This window comes from Triturus cristatus, chromosome 9 (assembly GCF_964204655.1).
Source record: "Triturus cristatus chromosome 9, aTriCri1.1, whole genome shotgun sequence".
In the NCBI taxonomy this organism is placed as follows: Eukaryota; Metazoa; Chordata; class Amphibia; order Caudata; family Salamandridae; genus Triturus; species Triturus cristatus.
The window spans coordinates 1,149,064,500-1,149,078,994 of record NC_140592.1 but is presented as its reverse complement, the minus strand read 5'-3'; the positions used below and the strand labels follow the sequence as shown (position 1 = coordinate 1,149,078,994).

The following is a 14,495-nucleotide window of genomic DNA, read 5'->3' as shown; positions in this document are numbered from 1 at the left end:
TGTGCTGCATTGTACAGCAAACATACAACGCAGGAAAGGTGTTACAGGACACAGTTTATGCACTGGATGGGTGCCCTTTCAGTACAAATATTATTCCTTACAGAACGCACACATCCTTGCACAATGGCGCAAGCATATGTGCATTGCCACATGGCAGCCTAAAGTGCACCAGCACAGGGAGAGAGGAAGCTAGATCTTAGTAGATATGATGCTGTTCTGTTCTCTCCCTTGCATGCAACACAGCACAGCAACTTTAGCTGTACCGCTGCGTTGCGTGCATTTTTCATAAATCTAGGCCATTGTCTATAAATCTGCCTTACACAGAGTCACAAACTGATATCCTTTTAATTGCATTAAATTCAATATTTTAAGACGTAGACGTTTACCATCATTTAGCTGGGCATGATTTGAAACACATTAGGATTCAGAGCCCACTATCTCCAGCTCTCTAGAAGATGTTCTTATGAAAGCTCCCTTGTTGCATGTACTCTTGCACTATGTCTCTAAATTCTACGTCTGTGCTACCATTTTAGTATTTCTCTCGGTTTCCAATGTTTCAAAGAACATGCAGGCGCTCGTTAAGGGCACATGTTTGGCGCTGTACAAAATAAATGCATGAAGTACATCAAAAAACACCAGAATGGTAAATTGCTAGCATGTTGACATTCTATTGATTTATGTCAAACATTCCACAAACCAAAAATCCTATACTACAGCCATACCTAATCTCATCACACTAGGAAAAGAAGCAGGAGTAAATGATGTTCTGCTTAAAGAGTCATCTTGGAAGCATTTATTAATTTGTACAGATATCTTCAGGACCATGATTTCTGGAGGAGGTAATCGAAAGCTGCAATGGTGTTACCCTATTTTTATCTGTTCTAATGAAGGCGGAAACCTCAAAACCAGGTCAGTGCAGGAAATCTTTAGAACTATTCAACAAGAATGTGGGGAGATGGATGAACAGTGAGTCTGCCCTACACCAGGCATTGGTTGCATATTAAACCTTTAATCAGACGATTCCTATATAAGGTTGATGATTTAAATTCTCCAGCGGTGACACAGAAAACCTTTGGTACAGTCGACGAAGGAGAATGGGAAATCTTTTGCATCAGGATAACATTTCACAGGTACCCAGATTCAACATACTATGCACCTACAGGCAATGCCAAGTTTGGTTTTGCTTCCAATTGTTAAGTATTTCCCTTTTCCCTGCGGTGATGGATGCCACCAAAAATATTAGACCATCAAGTCACATAAGACTGAAGAGAAGGGGGCACAATACGCTCTGACTATCTGCTTTGCCTTGACTTCCAAGGCAGGACCAGCACACAGAAGTTCATTGTTTCTCCCCAGTGTGTAGCAGAGCGAGTGACTAATACTATGGCGCTAGACTTCTCAGAATCTTTCTAGTCGTTGGAACATCTGTAGGGTAAAAAGCAACTAACTTGGAAGATTAAAGATGAGTACCCTTGTACTGCACACTACTACAGTAAATAGTCTCTAGACAAGAGAGTGCTCACCTAAGGCAAACCCTAGCAGGTAAGTACTCCTCATTCCCTTACCATGCACTGAAGCCTGAAAATGGGACAGAGATGCACTAAACCCTTTACAAAGAGAGCATCACTGAATCTAGATCCAACAAACCCTGCAGCTCTTGATCTCTCAGTGCAGTACACAGTGCGGATTCTATTATCCACTCTCAAAGCTGATCTCTGCTGACATCCACAGATATTCAGAGTTCTATGTGCAAAATAGGTACCCACTAGGGTAAAAAAAGATCAGTAAAAACTACACTACATCTGAAAGGTCGGCGACTGACTGAACAACAACATTTTGATGGCTTTCTTGAATTTGCGGATGGCAGGTTTGAATTTGAGATATGAGAGATTGACAGCTTGTTCCACAATTTTGTGGCGAGGACACTACCAGATGTAACTTCGCCAGAGAATATCCTAAATGTGGGGACATTCAGCAAAAACTGAAGATGTGATCTTAGCTGTTGAGTGGGGTTATATTTTCTAATATCACTGATAATTTATACGGTAGTGATGTATAGTAAATTTTAAGAACCAGGCAGAGAGTTTTGAAGAGAATCCATTTTCCCATGGTCAAAACTAGTACACGGTATGAAATAAGTCTGATGTGTCAAATTTCTTCAGGGCAAAGGTTAGGTGTGCAGCCGCATTTTAAATATGTAAAAGCTTATTCCGGTTCATTTCTCAAGATAAACTTCATTACAATAATCTATTCTGGCATGAATGAATACACTAATTATAATTATCTTCGGCAGGAAAGTGAGTAGTGGTGTCAGTCTGCTCACCATCTTTAAATGGAAGACACTAGATTTGGAAACAGCCGCCTCTTGCTGGTCCAAGAATATCTTGTGATCTAAGAGAACTTCAAGGGTTTTGTTTTACAATTGAGATAGATGCAGGGCAGTCTCCCATATTTGGGGGCCAAGTTAAGACCTCCACAAGTTTGATGGTGAGTTAGTGGCAGCTCAGTTTGGAAGGGTTAAGCTTAAGACAATTTGGCCCACCCAGTTTTTGATGAGGTCTAACTTCTTTGGGAGAAACAAGGTGTTTTGAGCATCCTTGGCGGATGTCAGGGAAGCTGAGTATCATCTGCATATGTTGCAAAGGTTACACCAGAGGTGCTGGTGGGCACACAGGTAAACAACCCTGACCCCGAAACCGTCAGCCCGCATGTTGTTAAAATGTGGTCGTTACAATGACCGTGCTGTCACAACGCATGCGATTACCCCGCAAGTCGTAACAACGACTTGCAGAGGGGGGAGAAGGTGTTGGATTTAAAATCCAACACCTTCCCTACTGTCAGCACAGACTGGAGTTGGAATAGTAAATTATACACTTCCAACATCCAGCGCCCCCCTACGCAAGTCATTGTTACAACTTGCGGGCTAATGGTATGCGTTGTTACAACGCGGTTGTTGTAACAACCGCGTTGTAACAACATGCGGGGTAAGGGCAGCGGAAAAAAGAGGCATATTCGGGCACACATTTACAGATAAAGCAAGAAGGTGACAGTGCTGCACCTTATAGAATGCCTCAAGGCATCGATTTCTTTTCTGAGTAGAAAATAACTAGTTGCACTGTCATAGGGCATCTGCTAGGAAAGATTTGATCCTTCCTAAAACTGACCCTGTGATGTTAAGGTCAGACAGATGGGAGAGCAAGATGTCATGACCGATTATGTCAAAGGCCAAAGATTGATACAAAGCAGAGCCCAAACACTGGTGCAGTCTACCTGTAGACACGTCATCTAGGATGGACAGAAGCTCTGTGCCGAGTCCAGGATGATACCGACTTGGGAGTGTGAGGAAATGTGAATTTTTATGATCAATTGTGTCCCCTATCTAGACCCCAACGGCTCCATGTACATGCCACAAGTACATGTATGTTCCCTCCACTTCAAGCTATGAAAACGCAAATACAATTGTGTCCAACGTTAATATGTCCTCTTTCAGATCTGCCATGAATGGGTCAGATATTCCGTTCCTAAGTATGCCTTGCCACCGTCTTTATATGGTATACTTTTCACGTTTTCCAGCTCTGGCAAGGTAGGCCCTGAATTCTGCCATCGAGCTTTTCCTGCTTCTGCCTCTGAATGCATCTGTATCCATGAACTTTGTCTTACTTCCTGCGCGGTTAACGGTGCCTAGCCCGGCCTGTTGCCTGCCAAAACCGTATTCAGCCTTCAAGTTATCTGCCCCGCTCCTCGAGAAATGCATTCCTGTCTAGTAGCTTAGGTAAACATCACTCCAGCTGCAGAGCAAAGGGCCCGGCCTTACTGTCTTCTAGCAAGTAATTCATGACTTTCGTTACCATGGTAGGCCCATGCCCCCTCGCATCTCATGTAGACACTTAGACGCTTGCACACGCACTAGCAGTCAGTATAAAATAGGCTTTGTCCGAAAAGAACTTTCCTTCTAGATAATATAGTTCCTTAAACACAAGATATTAGATATGATTTGGGACTAGGTTGTCCTGACATCCCAGACTTCTGTCTCCTCATATAGGGCTAAATGTCAAGTTCCCTTCACCCTTTAGTTACGCGTCAATCACACGTCATGCGGCTGCGCGCGCATCTCTGCCATGTATTTTTTTGCTGACTTTGCAGGATTCTCTTATGGATCCACCCACTTGTGTCATCATCATAATGACGTTTTTAGTATACGCCTCTATGCACGCCTATTGTAACGCCTTTTCATTACGTATGTGTATTCTTATCAGCTGTTACACCTCCTGCATCTGTCTTTATTGTAATACATTTACTATATATACTATAACCTGTCAATAATGTATTGCTGATCCCTTCCTGAACCTTCGTGGTGACGGAACTCGATTGCCTGGTTCGAACCATCATTCCTTTGTAAGGAATAAATTCTCTTTTATAACCTCAAATACCACGGATTCTGCCTCTTATTTTTCTGAGTTATTCTTACTAGACTTTTACCGTATAAAAATAGTACAGGTAATTTAAATATTTACCACATAATTGGCGCCCGAACAGGGACTACTCTCACACCCCACGCGCCGGAGGTGCGTTGCAGACCCGGTCTCCTGCCGCAGCCGGACGGACAATTACGCGTACCCGCAGGATTTCCTGTATCTCCCTCAGGCCAACGGGGGCGACTGAGGCTGCGATCAACACCCAGACGAGGCGGTGAGGAGTGCGGAGAATCCCGACCAGAGCCTAGCTGAGAGAGCAAGATCCGAGGTATACAGAGGCCCACCAGATTCCGAAGTTCCGAAGTATCTAAGTCATGAGTCGAGTCCAGTCCAGTTTGGTCTAGTCCAGTCCAGACTTCCGAGGCCTTCCGTTCCGTGCTTCCCGGTGAGTACCGTTGCTGGGGACGCATCTAGACGTGCACATTAGTTTGTGCCGGTCAAGACGGGTTTGGGTACACAAACCTGGTCTGCACTGTTTTAGCAGTGTATCTGTACTGTTTAGCAGTACATACAGTATATTTAGTACTATGCAGTTAACTAGTTTTATTCTAATTATTATTGTTCGTTCTAAAATGTTTTGATATGTTTTAAATGTCGTGGTATGAGTGATTGTTCGATCTTCATTATTGTGGTTATTGTAATTATTGTGTTCAAGACCGAGTAAAGAATTAAGTAGCAAGGTTCAAGATGCCGTTTTTTTCAAAATTAAGACAGATAAAAACTAGAAAAGGGATACTCGAGGAAGCTGTTCCCATTCCACCTAGGGACACTCCAGGGTACTTTATGTACCATAAGCATGGCCTAGATGCCGTATTATATCTTGATCTATGGGTGGACTACACCAAGGATTTAGCAGAGAGTCAGAGATGGCCCGTTGCTGGAACATGGGATGCAGATTGCATCATGAGAATAGAAGAAGTATTATGGAAAAAGAAAGCCAGACAGTCACAGAAAGATGCCATTGAATTATGGCGTAAAGAATCGCATAGGCGCACAGAGAAAGCGCTCAGAAAGGAAGAGAAAAGTAGGGAAGATTCAGAAAGAGCCCGAGAAAACATATTAATTGACGAAGGTACCCGAGTAAAAACAGAACAAGTAGACAGACAACGAAACACTCTTATGAATGGTATGTATCCTCTTCTGGCCGAGGGTTTGCCTAAGGCCACCCTGGAGGTACCAATAGATCTGCCACCTCCATTACTCCCGATTAAAGTACATCCCAAGACCGCAAAAGACATTTTCCTTTCCTCCTATTTAGATGACGCAGCCCCCGAATATGCTAATGGTGCGCAGCAACGCACACCACCTGTTAATGACGCTCGACCCCAAGATCAGCTGCACCAACCTCCGCAGCAACAAACCTCTCCTCACGTTCAGACCTTTCCATCTGTTTCTACAGTCCTTCCTACACCCACACTCTCTACCCTACACCCAACAAATCCTTTTGGACTTGGCACCTCAGGAGGTGCGACAGGAGGTTTTTCCACGCCACCGCCAACAACTAGATTGACTTGTAGGGATTTAGCACATCAACGTACACCGCAAAGAGCTAATGACAATATATTAAATGAGCCTCTTACAGATAGTAGATATGACCCAGTGCCAGGTAAACACGACAGAATGTTGCTATCTTCAGTACGTTTACGCCGAGCCGCAAACTATTTAATGACATTACCAGGAATGGTTGAACATTTAGACAAAATATATCGCTTTGTCCAAACAGGGCAAGGTCCTGAAAGTATTGGCGAGGCCATGGAATACCAGAAAGTAGATATACAGAGATTATTGTTACGTTTTTTCATAAACTGCTTGATCAGAAACAGAGATAGGCCTGAGGTAGAGCCGGAGGAAATGCAAGTACTTACCAGGTGGGGTCAGAATATAACCGACGGAAAACATGATAAACAGAAGAATATAGAAGCCATGTGCCGAAAGATCAGAAAAGAAGTAGAACGAATACATGAAAGAAGATTAGAAGCAGATAAAACTGAATCGGAGGAAGAGGAGGAGGAACAGTCAGAAATGAACACAGGACAATTAGAATTACCAGCTAGACAAACGATAGCTTATGTAGGAAAAGGAAGATCTTTCAAATATCCAATACGTCCGATGTATCCAGAATGTAACAGAATTTGTCAAACAGCTATCTCAAATCCAAGGACCCCTGAACACTTATTCCAGGCTACTGATAAATTACTTCGAGAACGAAGGGGGTACCATGTGCTTGATTCTATGGATGAACAAGAATTAGCCAGGTCAGCAGTACAATGGGCTGACAGCTCTGAAAAATACAGTAATGATGCGCTAGCACACACGTTTCTGAATCTCACCCCAGATGAACAGCGTTTAGCTAGTATATACATGATACAACATCTCCTTATATTATATAAAGGCCAACACTCCGATCCTGGTCCCCTACCTGATATATTGATAGAACTACTCCTGAATAAATGGAGAGGTCTAGGTACCGATCTAATTAAAGAAATTCTAGAATACCGACATAGATATAGTGCCTTTTTGTGTCCAGAACATGATCCAGCTCCTTCCATGGAGAGAAAAACGTATTACATAGACAGACAGAATCCCTTACGCGAAGTACACCCAGTTAGAAATGATGATAATACGTTTAGACGCGTGTTTGTGTACACGCCCATAACTAAAATAGAACTGTTGGAAATGAAAAAATTAGTGCCCAGCCATGATAAGGATCCAGCAGGTTTCCACCGTGAACTAAAGGACATGTTACTCATGGGTGATTATACCTATCCTGACATTATGAAAATATTGAAAGTATTATTGCCTGCCGGTATTTATGAGAAACTCAAAGAAAAGGAGTGGGAAGTGGGAGACCAAAAGATTGATTGGACAGCATTAGAAAACGAAGAAAATGCCCGAACTGCAGGCGTAGGGCTTGGGGACAAAACTAAAGCATTACCAGGATTATTGGTACAAGTGTTGCCACGTTTATTAACTACGAAGAAGGAAGACTGGGGAGCAATCTCAGCTTGCAAACAGAAACCCGATGAAGACACTAGTGATTTTTATTCCCGATTTGAAAAATGTTTTGGTATTAATAGCGGCCTGAAAGCAAGTAGCGATTCATATCCACATCTTTTTGTAACAAAACTAGTCGAGAATTCCCTGCCACAGGTCAAAAACAGAGTATTGAAAGTTGAGAGCACTTGGCAAGCTAACACTCCTTCACAAATGTTACAAATGTTACAGTATCACCAGAATAGAATTAGAGAAGAACAAGAACACGAACAAAGACGTATGAAAGACACGAAAATGAAAATGCTCGTCGCTCAGTCAGTTCCAGCTGACGGTCATAAAAAGGGTGCGACACAGTCCAGTAATTCAGCGATTCCCGTTAAAGGGACATGCAACTATTGTAAACAGCCAGGTCATTATATAAACGAGTGTGCAGTTCTGAAACATAATATCTCTACGGGTAAAACCAAGGAGAGACCACGACCGCCTAGACAGGATCAGATCCAACAACAAGCACCTCAACATGTACAGCCTATGCCAGTTCCACAACAGACCGTAGTGGTACCGCAGCCACAGTCTATTGCCGCAACACAAAACACGACACAACAGATGTACCAATATGCACAAAATGACTATCCAGATTATCAGCGCTACACATGAAGTAGCCTAGAGAGGGAAGTTGGCTTACCCCTTATTGAGGTTCCTGTAGATCAAGAGGGTCCTTATGTACAGAGTCAAGTATTAGGGAAAGAAAGAAAGTTTTTACTTGATACAGGGGCAAGCAGAACAACTATAAGTCACAACGAAGTCCCAGGGGCACCCCTCTCAGGCTCACAAAATATTTCCCTTGGTTTTTCAGGAAAGACTACTATTAACGAAGTATCGCAACCGCTTGCACTTAAAGTTGGTCCATTGACACGGACTACAGATCTATTGCTTACAAAATCTTGCCCAGAAAACTTGTTAGGTATAAAAACATTGAAAGCTCTAGGAGCTATAATATGTTGTTCTCCGGACGGAGTACGACTATTTTTGCGTGACTTTAAAGGTCACTACGTGTCAAGAGACATGGATCACCGGTTACAGAATCTACCTGCACATTTATGGGCAAAAGGCCCCACTGATGTAGGTTGTATGCATATTACACCATATCAAGTCACACTCAAAGCAGGAGTGGTATTACCACGAATGCGACAATACAAGTTACCTCCAGAGGCTGTAGTGGCTTTACTGCAAATCATTGACGAGCTCATTGCACAAGGAGTGGTTGTGGAAACCGACTCCAATATATGTAATTCTCCGATCATTCCGATTCTTAAACGAACTGATCCAAAAGCACCCCCAGTATATCGATTAGTTATTGATCTACGCGAATTAAATAAATGCATTGTACCACAATACCCCGTGGTCCCAGATATCTCTTCATTACTGACAGCCATTGATTCAGAAGCAACGTTCTTTACTGTAATTGATCTCAAGAACGCCTTCTTCAGCGTCCCAATCGATCCGGAGAGCCAATATTTGTTCGGTTTTACTTTAAATGGACGAAGTTTTAAATTCACACGCGCACCTCAAGGATTTACAGAAAGTCCTAGCATATACAGCCAAGCACTGAAAAGACAACTTGACAGTATCCACATGCCAGTAAACACTGCACTGCTTCAGTACGTCGATGATCTGCTGATCACCGCCCGAAGCGAACCCGAATGTGAAAAAGCATCACTGACGGTTTTACATTTTCTGGCCGACAAGGGGCACAAGGTGTCCCCTTCGAAGCTGCAATTCTGTGCCCAGCAAGTTGTGTACCTTGGGCACTTGCTGTCCAAGGGGGGGAGACAGCTCACACCTGACCGTATCCAGTTAATTGTAGACATGCCCCCACCCAAGACACAAAAGGAGGTACGGGCCTTCATAGGCCTCACTTCGTACTGTAGGCAATGGATCCCCCAGTACGCATTTTTAGCAAAGCCACTCATTCAGTTGACAACCCAGGAGGCAGCGACATCGACTGTCCTCCCTTGGACTCCAGAACATACACAAGCTTTTGAAGACTTAAAGAAAGCTTTATGCCAAGCACCTGTTTTAGCGACACCATGTTACAGTAAGCCTTTTACACTCTTTGTTACGGAACGTGAAGGTACTGCTTTGTCAGTACTCACTCAGGAACAAGCAGGATCACACAAACCATGTGCTTACTTTTCTAGCACTTTAGATCCCGTAGCTCAAGCTCTTCCTGCGTGCCTGAAATCAGTTGCAGCGACAGCTCTAGCGATCAGACAAAGCGATTCCATAGTATTAGGACATCAATTGACAGTACAAGTACCACACGCAGTAGAGGTTCTCTTGAACCGGACACAAACACAACACTTGACTATAGCACGACTGACAGGTTACGAATTAACATTATTTCAGCCACACATAGAAATCAGACGTTGTAGTACATTAAATCCTGCCACACTTTTGCCATTAAGTGGAACAGACCCACTGGCACATGATTGTATTGAAGTCATTACTATTACGACAAAACCCAGACAAGACTTGACAGATGTCCCATTACCAGACCCAGACCTGACACTTTATGTGGATGGTTCATGTATGAGAACAAGTATAGGAGAGTTAGTGGCCGCTTATGCAGTCACGACAGACACCGAAGTTATTGAAACAAATTGTATTGACACATTATCAGCTCAAGCAGCAGAGCTTATTGCTCTGACACAAGCCTGTATTCAAGCCAAGAATAGAAAGGTTAACATATACACAGATTCACGTTATGCATTTGGAGTTGTACACGACTTCGGAGTCCTTTGGCGAGAGAGAGGTTATTTGACTTCTCACGGGGCCAACATTCAACACGGTCCCCTCATTCAAGCTCTGTTAGATGCAATACATCTACCTACTTCAATATCTATCATGAAGTGCAAAGCCCATACTAAGGTCACCGATATTATTTCCCAGGGTAACGACCTAGCAGACCGAACAGCTAAGCAAGCAGCACAGAATAGGAATCACGCAACGGACGTGACAAAGACAATAGTTCCGACATCAACACACTGCATGACAGTTAGGGATCCCGCCCTTGATATAATTGACATACAGACACATGCTACACCAGAGGAAATAAAGAAATGGACTGAATTAGGAGGGATCCAAACAGATCAGGGATGGATGACGAAGGGAAAATCTATGTGGTTTCTCCCCGACTCAATGGTTCAAGTTATCATTAACACAATACATAGTCCCGCACATCTAGGAGAAAAAGCTATGTTAGACAGTATTCAACACATTTGGTTCAACAAACACTTACGAGCTGCAGCCAAACAGAAAGTCCGAACTTGTATGATTTGTTGTCAGTTCAATCCAGGTAAAGGCGTACCTGTAGAGCAGGGTGGATTCCAACCTCCCGATCACCCTTTTGAAGTCCTCCAGATGGATTATATCCAGATGGAACGATGTCGAGGATTCAAATATGTTCTCGTAGTTGTATGCGCTCTTTCCCGTTGGACAGAGGCATATCCCGTCTCAGATTACACTGCCCCGACTACTGCCAAGCAGTTAGTTCGTGAATTCTTCCCACGGTATGGTTTGCCCCGTATCGTGTACTCAGATAATGGCCAGCCGTTCTCATCCGAGCTAATGAAACACATTTCACTCTTGTTAGGCTATCAATAGAAATTCCACTGTGTCCGACATCCCGAGGCAGCAGGTCTCGTGGAACGTCATAATCAGACCCTGAAAATTCGACTTTCTAAAATCTGTAGAGAGAAAGGTGTTGACTGGATAGTAACCTTGCCAGTTGCACTATTTTACATGAGAATGGTAGCACATTCTCGCACAGGGCTATCCCCGTACGAGGTGGTCTTCGGTAGGCCACCAAATATGTGGGGGACGCCTATACCTCGTAAAATCACTGATGTTGATTGTAATATGCTGACGGATTACCTTGCTTCCTTGATGTCTGCACTACAATCTTGCCGTTCACAGGTAGCTGCAGCCTTTCCCGACAACACCGAGGTGAAGCCCCATGAAGTGGTTCCTGGAGATCTCGTTTTCATCAGAAACTTCGACAGGAGGAGCCCGTTGGAGCCTCGCTGGCATACCCCAAGACTGGTACTTCTCACCACAAGGACAGCAGTGAAGGTCGAGGGTCGCAAGGGTTGGTTACACTCTAGCCATATCAAGAAATTTCATGGACTACCATCTGATCTGAACTCTCAGCCCTGCCCCCTTCTAGAGACTGATTCTAAACTCCCCCTGGTTGAAAGGACCGAATCTAAAAACTATAAACTGAAACTAAGGTCTAGCAAGTCAGACAATTCGATTGTTTAAGTCCTCTCCAAGGTGAATCGGTTGAATTTAGTCTTTAACATGTATCCTCTAGACCGAATTAGAGAAAGAAATAGACAGAAACAGCTCGAAAAACATGCATATTGTAAATCACTTCATAGCCACTGTATAGTAACATTGTTGATTATGTTTTTTCTAAGTCTTTTTATTATTGCTGCAAGTATACTGTTGCACATGTACTATCCTATTTTCAAGCGTGCTCGTCCTGCTTACAATGCTACTGCCGAACATTCTTTTAGTGAACTACCTCCACATGAGTTGTCCTATAGATTTGCGCTGCGCAACAACACATTCATTAGTATGTTACATCACTTCCATCAGACCAGCAATGCTACAAATTGTTGGATATGTGGCCGACTTCCTCCCTATCAGAAATACAAAGGAGTTCTGCCTCTCTTCCCGTACCCGTTCACACACAATGGTTCCTGTGGAGCATGGTTTAGTTTGATTAACTCTTTAGATTCAAACACTGTAGTTTACCAGAGCAACTGGATATGGGGAAACCTGAACTCAGCTTTACTTAAAGCCTGTTATCCTAACAAGGAGGGACTTCCCAAAAGAACAGGAACTGATCTAGAAAATGAAGTATATGGATTAGGTAATTTTACACTTAACCTCATGATTCTGAATGTTGAATCTGAAGCTGTACTAGTCTTGCCGGCTATGTCAGTATTACCAGTCAAAGGTGAATTCTGTGTAAGAAAGAATGGTTCAGTACACCTGGGTCATAGTAAATGTACTACTGTGATCGAATTCAGTGATAAAGGCAAGTCTACATTTAGAGCTTCCCGTCATTCCTACTTTATATGTGGTCATACCGCATATATACGCCTACCTCTAGATTGGGATGGTACCTGTTACATTGCATTCCTTCTGCCACCTGTTTTCCTAGCCCCTCCTGATTATCATAGAAATACCAATCTAGTACACCATAGACCCCAGAGAGATATCCCGATTGTTGACTACACTGAAACAGCATGGGAACAATATACAGACTTCAATAAAGGTCTCTTTCCTTACATAGGTGTGGTCTCAAATAGTAAACTGATACGTAGATTAACCAGAACTCTTGAAGCAGTAGTGAATGAAACTACTTCCGCCCTAGGCAACTTAACAGAGGAGCAGTCTGCGATGCGGATTGTTGTTCTCCAAAATCGTCTTGTCCTTGACGTCATCCTAGCTGATAGGGGCGGAGCCTGTAGGGTCATCGGATCAAGTTGCTGTGTTTTCATTCCAGAAAACGCGCCATCCGTATATAAAGCCATAACTCGTCTTCACAAGATTGCAAACCAGATACATCAGAATCCAGGCACCTGGACATGGTCCGGTTGGATTTGGAGCGTGTTGTCAGCCTGGGGATGGAAAGTCCTATCCTTCCTAGGTATTGGCCTTCTCATAGTATTCAGTTGTTGCCTGTGTCTACAATGTGGACCAGCGATTTGCGGCCTGTGTGCCACATCGTGTATTCCACGTTCAAGTTTTCATTCAAGATCCCGGAAGAAGAAAGAAGAGCAAATGATGTTATATGAACAGATTGATGGATTCCTGAAGATCGATATTTCATGAAGGGTCCGTAGGGGACAAGGAGGGAATGAGGAAATGTGAATTTTTATGATCAATTGTGTCCCCTATCTAGACCCCAACGGCTCCATGTACATGCCACAAGTACATGTATGTTCCCTCCACTTCAAGCTATGAAAACGCAAATACAATTGTGTCCAACGTTAATATGTCCTCTTTCAGATCTGCCATGAATGGGTCAGATATTCCGTTCCTAAGTATGCCTTGCCACCGTCTTTATATGGTATACTTTTCACGTTTTCCAGCTCTGGCAAGGTAGGCCCTGAATTCTGCCATCGAGCTTTTCCTGCTTCTGCCTCTGAATGCTCCAGCCTGGACCTGCATCTGTATCCATGAACTTTGTCTTACTTCCTGCGCGGTTAACGGTGCCTAGCCCGGCCTGTTGCCTGCCAAAACCGTATTCAGCCTTCAAGTTATCTGCCCCGCTCCTCGAGAAATGCATTCCTGTCTAGTAGCTTAGGTAAACATCACTCCAGCTGCAGAGCAAAGGGCCCGGCCTTACTGTCTTCTAGCAAGTAATTCATGACTTTCGTTACCATGGTAGGCCCATGCCCCCTCGCATCTCATGTAGACACTTAGACGCTTGCACACGCACTAGCAGTCAGTATAAAATAGGCTTTGTCCGAAAAGAACTTTCCTTCTAGATAATATAGTTCCTTAAACACAAGATATTAGATATGATTTGGGACTAGGTTGTCCTGACATCCCAGACTTCTGTCTCCTCATATAGGGCTAAATGTCAAGTTCCCTTCACCCTTTAGTTACGCGTCAATCACACGTCATGCGGCTGCGCGCGCATCTCTGCCATGTATTTTTTTGCTGACTTTGCAGGATTCTCTTATGGATCCACCCACTTGTGTCATCATCATAATGACGTTTTTAGTATACGCCTCTATGCACGCCTATTGTAACGCCTTTTCATTACGTATGTGTATTCTTATCAGCTGTTACACCTCCTGCATCTGTCTTTATTGTAATACATTTACTATATATACTATAACCTGTCAATAATGTATTGCTGATCCCTTCCTGAACCTTCGTGGTGACGGAACTCGATTGCCTGGTTCGAACCATCATTCCTTTGTAAGGAATAAATTCCCTTTT

The 14,495-nt window shown here is 43.4% G+C and overlaps 1 protein-coding gene across 8 annotated transcripts in view; it reads right to left on the bottom strand.

The window, feature by feature from the left end:
- Positions 1–14,495, bottom strand: part of CAPN3 (calpain 3) — a 496,647-nt gene that overhangs the window by 26,145 nt on the left and 456,007 nt on the right. The gene's annotated exons all lie outside the window — the stretch shown is intronic.